General features: G+C 40.9%; 1 long non-coding RNA gene across 1 annotated transcript; it reads right to left on the bottom strand.

Annotated features, from left to right (window-relative positions):
• Positions 1–241: 241 nt before the first annotated feature.
• LOC109493152 lies at positions 242–8,155 on the bottom strand. Its single transcript, XR_002744862.2, has 3 exons — positions 8,091–8,155; positions 5,041–5,380; positions 242–484 (listed from the first exon to the last, which is right to left on the bottom strand). It is a non-coding gene; the product is annotated as an uncharacterized LOC109493152 (long non-coding RNA).
• Positions 8,156–12,729: the final 4,574 nt, after the last annotated feature.

Below are 12,729 nucleotides of genomic sequence, written 5' to 3'. Positions count from 1 at the left end.
TGCATGAAATAAGCAATCCCAGTTGACCTCTTTCCAAGACTCAGGGCTTAAAAAAAGTTTTAACGAGGATCACCCCATGCTGGGTTCTGCAATTCTTCTGCAGAATCAGACAAGCCTTCTCCACCTTCCTGAAAGTCCCCAGTGCAGAGACACCCTTTCTCTCCCAAGTTTCTACGTCTATGCAGAATGCTGTTATTTGCTGTGTGCCGATAAAAAAGTAACGGCAGGATGCTCCAGCCTCCACTTCTCCAGTACACGTGGAGTTTAATAAATCTACGGAACATCTGGAGTCCGGATGTTAAGTGAGATGGTCATGGGCAAGGGTCACTTGGGGGACACTTGACCTTTTGCTTCTCTCTTGTTCCATTTTTCTCGTCCCATTGCCTCATGGCATTCGTCTGCTGCCTCTCCCATAGGACTTTGCTGCCGAAAGTCATGTCTCTCTTGATTTCATCTTGACAAGCATGCTCCTTTCAAAGAATTCCTTTGAAAAAGAAACGTTAGAGTGAATACCATGTTATGTGTATCATTGTGCATGCCTGGCTCCTCCGAGGGCATAAAATTCCTCGAGGAAGTTTGATGTGCTTTATGACAACCACAGAGTGCCTGGTACATAGAAGGTGATCAATCAATATTGATTGGTGGAATAAATAAAAAACTTCGTTCTGCGGATTCATTCTGGATAATTCTTTCTGTAACGTAGCTCTTGATTTTGTTTTTATCCTTGTCCCGTGCACCTTATAGACCCAACAGAAATGGACGTACTTGAAGATGTCTCCTACGAAATAATCAACAAATACGCACATTCCTCTGGACTACACGGTAATTAACACAGTTCTTCATATGATTAGTACACATTGTATGTAAGCTAAGGTCCCCTGTAGGTGACTGTCATTGTAACTGGACTGGAACTAGAGTCATTGTATAATGAGAGGGAGAAAGAGAGCAGGAGGAAAAAGGGAGGGAGAGAGAGGAAAAATAAGGAAGGAAGGAAGGAAGGAAGGAAGGAAGGAAGGAAGGAAGGAAGGAAGGATTTCTGCTGCTGCTAATTTTAATTTCAGTTCTCTACTTGAAGACTGTCCTTTGCCTAGATATATATATATATATATATATATATATATATATATATACATATACATATATATACATATGTGTATATATCTATATATATACACACATATATACATATATAGATATATACACATGTGTATATATGTGTATATATATATATATATTTTTTTTTAGGACAAATTAGGTACCCACTGTGAGCGATGCAATATGCTAGAGGTTAATTCTTCCAAAAGATTGGGCTAGTGGATCATCTTTCTTCTCACAATTTCAAGTTATTTTATAGGACAGATGTGATAAACACTCAAATTTCTAGTTCAGTTCTCAATCTTAAATTTATTGACACATTCTAAAGTGTCCTCAGGTTAGCTCTGGTTTCCCTCTCCCCCCTGTCTTTATTAAAGAATAACTTTCAAACACCCACATGAATCACAGACATATACTGAGATAAAAGCTGGATGGTGGTCTACTTAGAAAAATAGATCGAAAATGGTTTTATGTGTCCTGAGAGGACAGGGATGATAAAGCAAATCTCTGATTGGAAGACTGTAGGACCAGAGAAAGAAAAGACATTTGCTCAGGAATATAGAGATTTCTTTATTTGTTTTCTCTTATTTTCAAACCCATTGTGTACATTAAGGTTTGCCTTGGAGACCCTTAACCTGTCAGGATTATAAATGATTATTGAGTTTGCTTATCAAATATCCAGTGCTGATTGGCTCGTCTGAATAACCACACGGATTTGGAGTTATGGTCGGAACCAGCTCTCAACTGACGGCTCCCAAATTGCCATCCCTAGAGCACCCCGGCTCTCACGTCTGGTCTCGGGCTGCTCTGACTTCGGCGCTGCTCCAGGGGAGAGAAGCCACCGTCCTCTGTGCGTGGAGACCAGAGCACGCCGCGACGTGGGGTGGCTCCCCGGCTTTCTCCAACAGCTCGTGTGATTCGCTGCATCCCATCGGGTTGACTCACGCTTCCGACCGTCGAGGACACCAAACGATCCCTCTGTGTGGCACTGGGATGGGGTGTCAAAAATGCAACTGTCTCTTCCTGCCGGGCTCTGACTTGCTAATAAATTAAACGAGTGAAGAGAGGGACTCGTGCTCTTTACCAGCTTTCCAAAATCTTCCCCTGTCTGCCACAACACAGAAGCATATGTTGTGTTTGAAAGCTTTGCTTGCATACAACGTTGTCTGTGATGAATGACGTACCCACATTAATTGCACCTGTACCTGTGTATACGCCCAAGTCTATAGCTGCATTTGAATCCACCTACGTCCGTATCCGCATCCCTATGTGTACCTGTGTCTGTGCCTCCACCTGTTCCTGTATGTGTATGGATACCTGTGTCTCCATCTGTATCCCTGTGTGTCCCCATGTCTGTATCCGCATTTGTACCCACATCTGTATCTATAGCTATTTTATCATCCACACCTGTCTGCTTAGCCGAGCTAATTATACCCAACCGGACTGCGGGGATCCCTCTGCAGGGCACACATTCAGGAGATTTGAGAGCAGCTTTGAGAGAAAACTGCTGCTACAATACCGCCAAAAAAAAAAAAAAAAGAGAGAGAGAGAGAGAGAAACACCCAGGACACGTACTCATATCATCACATTTAAAAATCTAGCCAAAGTTGCCCCCCTCTCTTATTTTTCCCCCAGAGGAGAGCCCAGCCCCGCCTTCCCCTGGCTCCTCAGCAGCAGCTGCTCTCACTCTCTTTCCGTTTCCTACATCCTTCCTCAAACCCTCTTTACGTCCCATTTTTATTGGTTTGTTTCAGTCCTGTGTGTACGTCCGTTTAAATAGAAATAGCACAGCCTTGCTAGTATCTGCGTGGCATGAAATTACAAGCAGGTGAGAGTTGAACAATTAATACTTCCTTTTTCTCCGTGGCGGCAGGAGCGGCGCCAATTTAATGCTGTTTAAGCTTATTATCTAATTGCATGCTTGCGCTAGCTTCAGAACCGGCCTGACATGAAGGCAGACGCGGGCTCTGTTCCCTCTGCAGCAGAATATTCAATTATTTGTTCTGACTCATGTAATTCCCTGTATTCCAAGCTTGTTAATGTCATTACAGAGCTGAAATAAAGTGATTACTCTTAATGAGTATTTATCCAATAGGTAATGCCGCTCCCTCACCCTCCAGCTGACAGTGGACGAGCCTGGGTCCCTCGCCCCTACGCTCCCCTGCTCCAGAGGCACCACCCCCCCCTCCCCATCTCTTGACTTTCCTGTCAGGGAGGCAACATCGCATTGCGGTGTTCTGTGAAATACTGTCAGATGATGGGAAAAAAATAAAATCTTTTTTTTTAAAAAAAAAAAGGGAAAGGAAGAATTGCAACGTCCCCCGGCAGAGTTCCAGCTAATGACCACAGCTTCTATGCACTGGCAGGGATGACAGCTTGTGCTAAATGATAATGGCGTGCCTGCTGTTGGGTTTGCCCACTTATGTTATTTCTCTTGACATGGTTCTGGGGAAGGCCTAATTTTTTTGACATTTGACCATGCAAATTTGAGTCCTGATACATTATTCTGCATTTACATCCTCCCAGTGTTGCTGTTGAAAGTGTGCTACAAGCCGCAGGAGCTCAGCTAATAAAGGCCACCGAATGAAAGAAAGTTAAATATGAATGCAAGAGGGGGCCTAATGAAGGGCTGGCTTGTACATCTCAAAGATGACCTTCTAGAGACGAACGAGTGGAAAATCCTTTTTAAAGCAAATGGTGAAGAATGTAACATCCTTTTTTTTTTCTAGAGTATTTTTAAAGGTTTTCAAATATATACCAACGGAAGAGAAAAAAAGACCCCATTATATATTACACGGACGTTTTTATACTCAGCTTATCAGGTAGTGCTATTAACCAATTTCATGGTGGTGCCGGCTTCTCAAACCCTGAAATGCCTGATTCTGCGGGAGGCATCTTGATTGCCGGGCCTACTGATAGATCCTGTCTAAATTTACTAAGTATTTCCACATCCTCAAATGCCGTGCCTTTCGGGTCTCAGAGAACCCTTCCCTATTACGGATTTCTGTGTGTTTTGGAGCAAATCAAAATATATCCTACATTGTCCTAATCCCTGGGCCAAAATGAGAGAGTGATTTAATAAAAATGAGATAAAAATAACTCAATAGTAATTAATAATAGTATTATATAATAATACACTAAACGGACTTAAGAATTACTAAACATAAGCACCTAATCCTGATAATGATAAAATGAGTATTCACAAGTTTTATTTTGTCCATCAACATTAACGTAGGTATTTTTAAAAGCCCTTCTACTCTACAATGTTTGCGAAAAGAAAAAAGTAACTGCTTACTACTTGCCTATGTTTATGTTTTTATTTTAGTAATCATTCACTTCACTAAATTGGCATTTCTTCATACATTTTGAAATGCTTTATTGTGAAGAGTCTCTCTGGTCGTTAAACGTGTTAAAAGATATCATTTAATAAGAAGGAGTAGTTGCGATTTGATAAGTATTAAGAACAATCCAGAGAATTGTTTGTAATTATGGAATAGACAACATTTTTCTCTTTTTGTCCCTTCCTCTCTCCCTTCCTTCACCCTCCTATTCTTTTCCCTTCCTTTTTGTCTTCTTTTTTTCCCATTTCTGAGTACCCATTATATTTTTAAGCACTCACTCTGCTTCTCTATCTATCCATCACAAAGTGGATCTGAGCAGTGCACAAAAATAAATAAGACAGAGTGTCTGAACATAAGGCTCTTGAAATGAGGAGTGATTAAGCAAAAATAGGAAGATGCAAAAAAAAAATCCTTTGCTTAAAAAAAAATGTTCTTATTACCAGGAGGTTAAACCACCTACTTGAGATCAAAGGTAGAAAATGTAGCTGTCAATTTGATTTCTATGAAGGGGCTGTTTTCCTTCAAGCTTTCCAAGACACTCTCACATCTGATTCTGTGCTTAAGTTGTTATTATTGGCTGAGCAGCGCGGTTCTAATCCCTTACCTTCTCCCTGCTTTCGTCTTCTGGAAAGTGCCGGAACGGAGACTAGACTAGAAGTGGCTGTAGCAGCTGCACACTCCACTTGCTCTTGTACTTGGGAGACGATCAGGTGGCAAAGCCTGAGATTCCACCACCAGGCAACCTCCACACACCCCGTCAGCCACAACCCCGGGTCCAAAAGCACCGTGTACGTTCTGAGACACGGGCTAGAACGCGTACCAAACGCAGACCCTGGGTTCAAAGGACGAGACGGATAAAAGCACTTCTAAGAGGGCTTCCCATCACTTTCGGAGTCAGGGAAACATAGCAGAGTCCACGAACAGGGTCAGCGTACATTCTGTTTCTGTCAGAAACGTTGCAAGACAGAATTCAGTTTTAAAAATGCACTTTGCGTCTGTGTTTTTTAATTTACGTTTTCAAAGATAAAGAGAAAGTAAGTAAATGACATTGTAATAACCAGAGTTGTCGTTGTTGTTGTTGTTGTTGTTGTTTTCAAAAAAATAGATAAAGGAGCTCAAAAGATGGTTTTCCTGTCTGAGGAACATACGTGAAATGCCCTTCCTCACACAACAATTGGGATGTAGTCTTTTTGGAGAGCAATTATGGAGACAGACATCAAAATCTCCCTTCCATCATCCATACCCATCACACTAAGTTCCTATGAAACGATCTGGGCTATGTTGGCACTCCGTAAAGCAAGCCCCCCTTGTCTGGAGGGTCTACAGGATTAAGCTAGAAAACAGGTGGCACCAGGAGCCAGTAACAGCCACACATGGCCTCCAGAGGCTGCTACAGACGTCTCCGAAACTTCTCCAGTGAGTCAGTGTGTTAGTCACCTCTTGCTGGGTAACATTAATGCCACACCCGCAGTGGCTTAAAGAAACATGCTTCTTAGCTTCTAGTTCCTGTGGATCGCAAGTCTGGGCACAGATTAGCTGGGTGTCCTGTCCGGGGTCTCAGGAAGCTGCAGTCCAGGTATAACCCAAGTCTCAGACCTAATCAAAGGCCCTACTGGGGAGGAAGCCACAGCGAAGCTCCCTTCGGTTAATGTAGAATTTGGTCTCTTGGCAGCTGTAGCCCTGAGGGCTTCAGGCTGTTTGTTGTCTGGAGGTCAGCCTGTGCTCTCGGCCAACCCCAGTTCCTTGCCAGGTGCCTCCCCTGTGGCAGCTTCCTCCTTCACAGACAGCAAGGGAGAGAGACAGCCACACTCAAGCAAGGTGGCACCAGAATACTGGGTGACCCTGTCAGGTCATTATGTGCACATAGTCATGCGTATCTCGTTACCTTTGCCACATTCTGTTAGTGAGAGGTAGTTCCCAGGCTCTGCCGTCCTCAAGGGAAGGGAATTACACAGAGGCCGGAATACCAGGAGGTTGGGGTCATGGGATTCAGGACAGCCTGCATCCACTTATTCACTGAATCTCAGTGAGTGGCTACTAGGTATTAGGCAGGCAATGTTCTTGGCAAGGACGACATGTCAATGAATAGAACAGTCATGGGGCTTAGATTAGAAAGGAGAGAAAAGACAATAAAGGAATAAATAATAAACTATTTCTCATATTGATAACTGCTGTGGAGGTTAAGAACAAAGAGAAGTAGAAAAAGAAGGGACAGGAGGAGGAAACGAGGAAGGAGGGTGGTAAGAAACGAAGGGAGAAAACATAGTATGAGAGAAAACCCCAGGGGCAGGTCCTTACGTTGGGATGTTAGAGAAGGTCTCCCTGAGATAGTGACATTTGAGCTATGTCCTACATGACCTTACAAGGACACAACCCTGCAAGGACCTTGTGTGTGTTAGAGTTTTCCAGTTGGAGTCATAGCAAACACAAAGGGAAGAGCAAAAAAGATGGACTGCGACTCGAGGCCCTCGTGAGCAACAGTTATACAAAAAGATATGAAAGGGGCAGGTGGGAGCCGGTAAGATACGGAAGCCAAGGTGAGGGGTTCGGACTTAATTCTAAGGGCAGCAAGGAGCCACTGGAGGGATTGGCCTTTGACAGGCACAGAGATCATTCATCCATCGCGGAAGGTTGGAAGGTAACGCGACTCCTAGATGCAGGTTGGCTGTTACGTTTGGTGGCGAAATAGCAAGCGAAGTCAGTCTGGTGGCACCAGTGTTCTTAAATACAAATCAGGAAAGGTCATCGGCCCAGAGTGAGATGTTTCACAATGCTGAGAAGGAGGTCCATAATTGTCAGCTAGTGATAGAATATGTTCCTTGAAAGGAGTTGATTTTCTAAGAAACATTTTTTATTACAGCAGTTGTATACGTGAATCATAGAAAGCTACAGAGTACAGACAAGCAAAAGTTAAACATATTATAAAGTCATCCCCTCACTATCCAGAGATCGCCACTAACCTTTCAGACCTTCTTCCATATAGGACTCTGTACACAGGTGCACACACACACACGCACACACACACACACACACACACACACACACACACACATTGGTATTTAAATCAAAATGGGGTCTTACAGCTCACAGTGCATACTCTTGTGAAATTCTTGGTATATTTTTTCAAGGATAGTCTTTTAGCTTTTAAAACCCAGATTATATTTAACTTTTTCTAATTGAGTTTAAAGACGCTATTTCCATCTAATTTGTCAGAATCTAGGACATGTTTTACAGTGTTATTTCCCATTAGTCTTTATACCTATAGAATACTGATTGTTAAAGAAACTTAGGCCAATGTTCTATAGAAACAGCCACTATTTTAATTTGTTTCTGCTTCCTTCTGGGCTCAATTAATTTGTTTTTCATCCTGATATTTTCATAAACTGAAAACTAAATCTACATGCTTAGAGTTAATTATTGCTTTTATAGGACAAAACAGTGGTGGTATTAAATTCTTGATGTTGAATCCCAACAAGAGACACATACTATTCATGTTAACCACCAAATTAGGGTGGTGACAGCCTCATCCCTCCATTGTACACTTTCCATTTGAGAGGGGACATCACACAAATGCCCGGTGTCCTTGTCGGCTCAGGCAGCCATAACTAAATACCACAGACCCTACAGACTGGGTGGCCTATGTCAGAAATTTACCTTATCACAGTTCTGGAGATTAGAAGTCCAGGACCAAACTCCTGGCTGATGTCTCTTCTTATAATGACAATGATCCCATCAGATCAGGGCCCCTTCTTTGTGACCTCACTTGACCTCAGTGACTACCTTGAAGGACCTAGCTCCAGGTACAGCCACACTGGAAGCTAGGGCTCCAGCATGTGAATTCCAGTCCAGAACACCAAGTTACCATCATCCGTTCACCTAAGCATTTCATCAACAATTCATAATAATTGTCTCCAATCAATACTTTAATTTGCACTTCTGAATTATTTTTAACGTTTGTCATTCTTGTCATTTTATTATCTGGAGGTTTTTAAAGAACAGTTAACTTATAAAATGTCCTTGTTTTTCAGTTTACTTATTTATTGAGAGAGAGAGAGAGAGAGAGAGAGAGAGAGAGAGAGAATGAATCCCCAAGCAGGCTCTGCACTGCCAGCATGGAACCCAATGAGGGGCTTGAATCCATGAACTGTGTGATCATGACCTGAGCCAAAACCAAATGTCGGATGCTTAGCCAACTGAGCCACCCAGGTACCCCAAAATGTCCTTGGATTTAATGAGAAACTAAGGAATTGCACTGCAGGGAGAAGCAATGTCTCTAAGCTTAAGAATACCATGCTCTACTTCTCCAGTCCTGCCAGGCCATCCCTGTCAATGTACTTTTCACACCAGTTGGGCCAGTGATTCCTGTGCTTCCTGGTGATACCCATGCCACCTCTGCCCTTCGAGCTGGGGTCATTTGCATTCAGTCTGAACACCTTGCTTTAGAGTGTCCGGCAGTGTGGGTGTGCCAGCAGATTTGTCTGACACATTTCCATCACACTTTCCATTTTGCAGAGAATCTACTGGGCATAGAATCCTAGGTTGGCAGCGGTCTGTTTCTTTTTCTTCCATATGCTTAAGTTGTGATGCTGTTCTTTGCCGGGTTCCATTACTTGTGTTCACGCATCAGCTGTCAGTCTCATGGCTGTGCTGTTGAAGGACATGTGTCATATTTCTTCTCCCTGCTTTCAAGTTACCTCTTTAGCTGCGAGTCTTGTGTTTCAGTTGTACATGCCTCGATGAGACTTCCTTTCTACTCACTCAGCTGGGGTTGGTTCCCTGAGCTTGACCCCCTGGGTTGACATTTGCAAGACAACTTCCAAACGTTTTAGGTATCTTTGTGTTCTTTCTTTTTTTTTTTTTTAATTTGAATAGAGTGGACACACAGTGTTACATTAGTTTCATATGTACAACATAGTGATTTAACAACTTGATACATTAAGTATCTTTGTTTTCAAATGCTTCCTGTTTTCCATTCACTTTCTTCTCTCATTCTGAGAACCTGACTACATGTTTGCCGGGCTTGTTGTTCATTCCTACATTTCTTTTATGTTCTGTACATTTTCCTTTTTTATTTTTTTTTATTTTTAATGTTTATTTTTGAGAGAGACAGACAGAGCATGAGTGGGGGAGGGGCAGAGAGAGAGGGAGACACAGAATCTGAAGCAGACTCCAGGCTCTGAGCTGTCAGCACAGAGCCCGACGTGGGGCTCGAACTCACGGACCATGAGATCATGACCTGAGCCAAAGTGAGATGCTTAACAGACTGAGCCACCCAGACACCCCTTATATTCTCTATATTTTAAGTTCATTTTTATCTCTATGATTCATTTTGAACATGTTCTATTATACCGTCTCCAAGTACAATAATCTGTCCTGATTGAGTCTGGTATATTTTCCATTCATCAATGAATTATTAGTTTAGTTACATATTTTGTGTTAAAAAATGTTTATTAAGTTTTTATACGTTCTTATATTTGTTAAATTATGTCTATATAATTATATGCATATATATAATTAATATCATCATTATTAAATTAAATATGTATAAGTTTTGATTTTTGGTTATTGGATCTATCTATTAAGTTCTTCATGTATAATTTTATTTTCATTAATTCATATTTGCTTTACTTGTAATTGTCTTTATGTGTGTGATAGGGGTAGTACATAAATGATTGTGCATTAATAATCCTCATAATTATATATTAATAATCCTTTATGCATGTATTATGCACCTAATACATAACATGTATTATAGTTGTATAACCATTTTTCTCATTCAAAGAACTTGGCTTGAAATGTGACTTGTTATTAATACCGTCACTATATTTTCTTCTATTTGACATTTTTTTGTCAACTTGTTACAAGTTGTTTTTATTTCTTCTCTTCTTCCTTTTATGGGTTAGAGGTCTGATTATTTTTGCTAATTTAGCTGGATTTTTAAAATACAAAGTGAAAATCAGTATAATTGTATAAAGATATATTACTTGATTGTTTATTGTTTACTTAGTTTAATTTCTAACACCTACTTTGTATATATTCCTTCTTTCTCCTTAAATTTTTCTCCAATTTCCTTTTCCCTTTCTTTCTGGCATATTTAGGTTCTCTTTCATTCCCTCTTTTCCTTCCCCATACACTGATTGGAAATCCAATTATGATTTTCTCCTCTGATAGTAAATACTGTGCTTCTATAAGATAAATCATACAACTGATATTTCCTTCATGAAGTATAAAAATAATAACTGTGCCCTGACATTGAGCTGTTTCTGCCATCTGCTTATTCTTTATCCTGAGATTAAACCTGGAGAATGTCTGTATTAACTCTTTTTCCAGAGTCACAAATAAGCCACCTTTGGATTTCTGATAGTTGAGAATTTAGAGTTCTGGGAATTTATTCTTTATTTTTAGGAACCTTTACTCATCACTGAAATTACAATTCCCAGTTGTATTTTCATTATTAAGATTTTATTTCGTACATTGTAAATGTTTCCTTATTATTGTATCCTTCCCATGCAATCTTGCCCTGTCTTCATTTTTCTCGTGGTTCAATGCGCTTCGATAGACTGCTTCATGGAAAAAAAAAAATGATTCAGATAGAGAACATGAACATACCACTTTCTGAACTTTTGCATATCTTAAAATGTCAAAATTCTCATGCTTCTCATCCGAAGACTAGACGATGGCACCACTTACTAAAATATTGCTGAAAAACATTTCATTTTCTCACAAAAGCTGCATACATTTCAAACATTTCCAGCTTCCACTATAGCACATGAAATGTGTACAATATTTGGATCATCTTTATTTTGAAAATAAATTTTTGCTTCGAAATAAGAATAAGAAAAACATTGACATTTTATCCTTCTCACTGCAGTCTAGGAATCTCTCTAGGGTATCAGAAGCATCGTAGTTATTCATTTGTGTTTCACTGTAATCAGAATGACTTCTTAATCAGAGAACAAAAATTTCTTTTTTTCAAATCAAGCATTTTGTATTATTCTTATTTCCCCATTTGTTATTTTTTTTAACCTTTCTCTCTCTGGAACTCCCCGTATATTTTTTCCCAGTATATTTTAAATTTTCATCACTTGCCCTGCCAATGTTTCAACTTCATATTGGTGATTCCAATTGATATAATGTTTACTTTTTTTCACTGAAACATATTTTCTGTCTACTATTACAAAACCTTAATTTAGTTATTTCTAGAAAATTGTGTTTCTGTCTCATAGACTTCAAAGTAGTTTTGGCTAATACTGGGACAGGAATAGTATCCACATATGGCACCCAATGTAGGGGTCAGGGTGTAAATGGCAGGTGAAAGAGATAAAACAATAATAAGAAAATGTCAGTCCACTTTAGTTATAATCAAAACACAAGGCCAACGGAGCACAGCTTTCAAACCTCCTTGCAAGTGCATTTCTTCACACAGGACATCTTGAACCTCCGATCTCTCTCGGGAACATTGTCAAACAATTCCACAATGCAGAGGTTAGTCTTTGGTAGCACTTACCATAACTGCCGTTGAGAAATTATTTTGTTTTGTTTGTGAAATATGGCCCCGGTGGACTGCAAGCTTCTTAAAACCAAGCGTAATGTGCGCATTGAGCATTGTGTCTCTTCCCCTCAGCATAACTGCCTCACGGTAAATATTTGTTGAATGAACAAATAAATGACTGCATCCAACATAGGCACCTGGATCACCTCTATGGGAAGCTTTCTGTTGATCTCGGAACTGAACATCTCCCCTGATTCAGACCTTCCTTTGTTGTTGACCAGAGCCCCGATAAACTCCCCTGACATCAGAGGCATCTAGTGCTGATGCCTTGGCCTGGGTAGGCAAGGGGGACACTTCAGCACAGGGAGGTCAGAACACTCATAATGTTTCCTTCAGGGAAAAGCCCAGGTGTATTTGTTGTTGGAGGAAGAGGCGTCCCTAGATGGCTAGCCTGCTGTTCTGATGCTGTCACCCTCTCAGTCACAGAATGAGAAAATCGCTGGGACATTACATTCAGCCCGATGAGCAGAGCCATCCTGCAAGTGTGTTCGGGAAGGACTGGGTAGAGCTAGCAGGGGGCTCGGCTAGCAGGGGGCTGCTCTGGAAAATGTCCACCTATCCGTGCTGGAGAAAATTCAGATTCATCTGCACCCCACCTGAGTACACATAGCTACAGCTCAGATGGTCCCCTTCCCCTGCACAGCCTCAGCAAAGAGGAAGAGAGCCATTAGGTAGTCAGTTTCAACAACATAGTCAGTTTTAACAATACCGAGTATAAGTCAAAAAAGTCTTTATATTGAT

The sequence above is a fragment of the Felis catus genome, chromosome A1 (assembly GCF_018350175.1).
Source record: "Felis catus isolate Fca126 chromosome A1, F.catus_Fca126_mat1.0, whole genome shotgun sequence".
Classification (NCBI taxonomy): domain Eukaryota; kingdom Metazoa; phylum Chordata; class Mammalia; order Carnivora; family Felidae; genus Felis; species Felis catus.
This window is presented reverse-complemented; position numbering and strand designations above follow the sequence as displayed.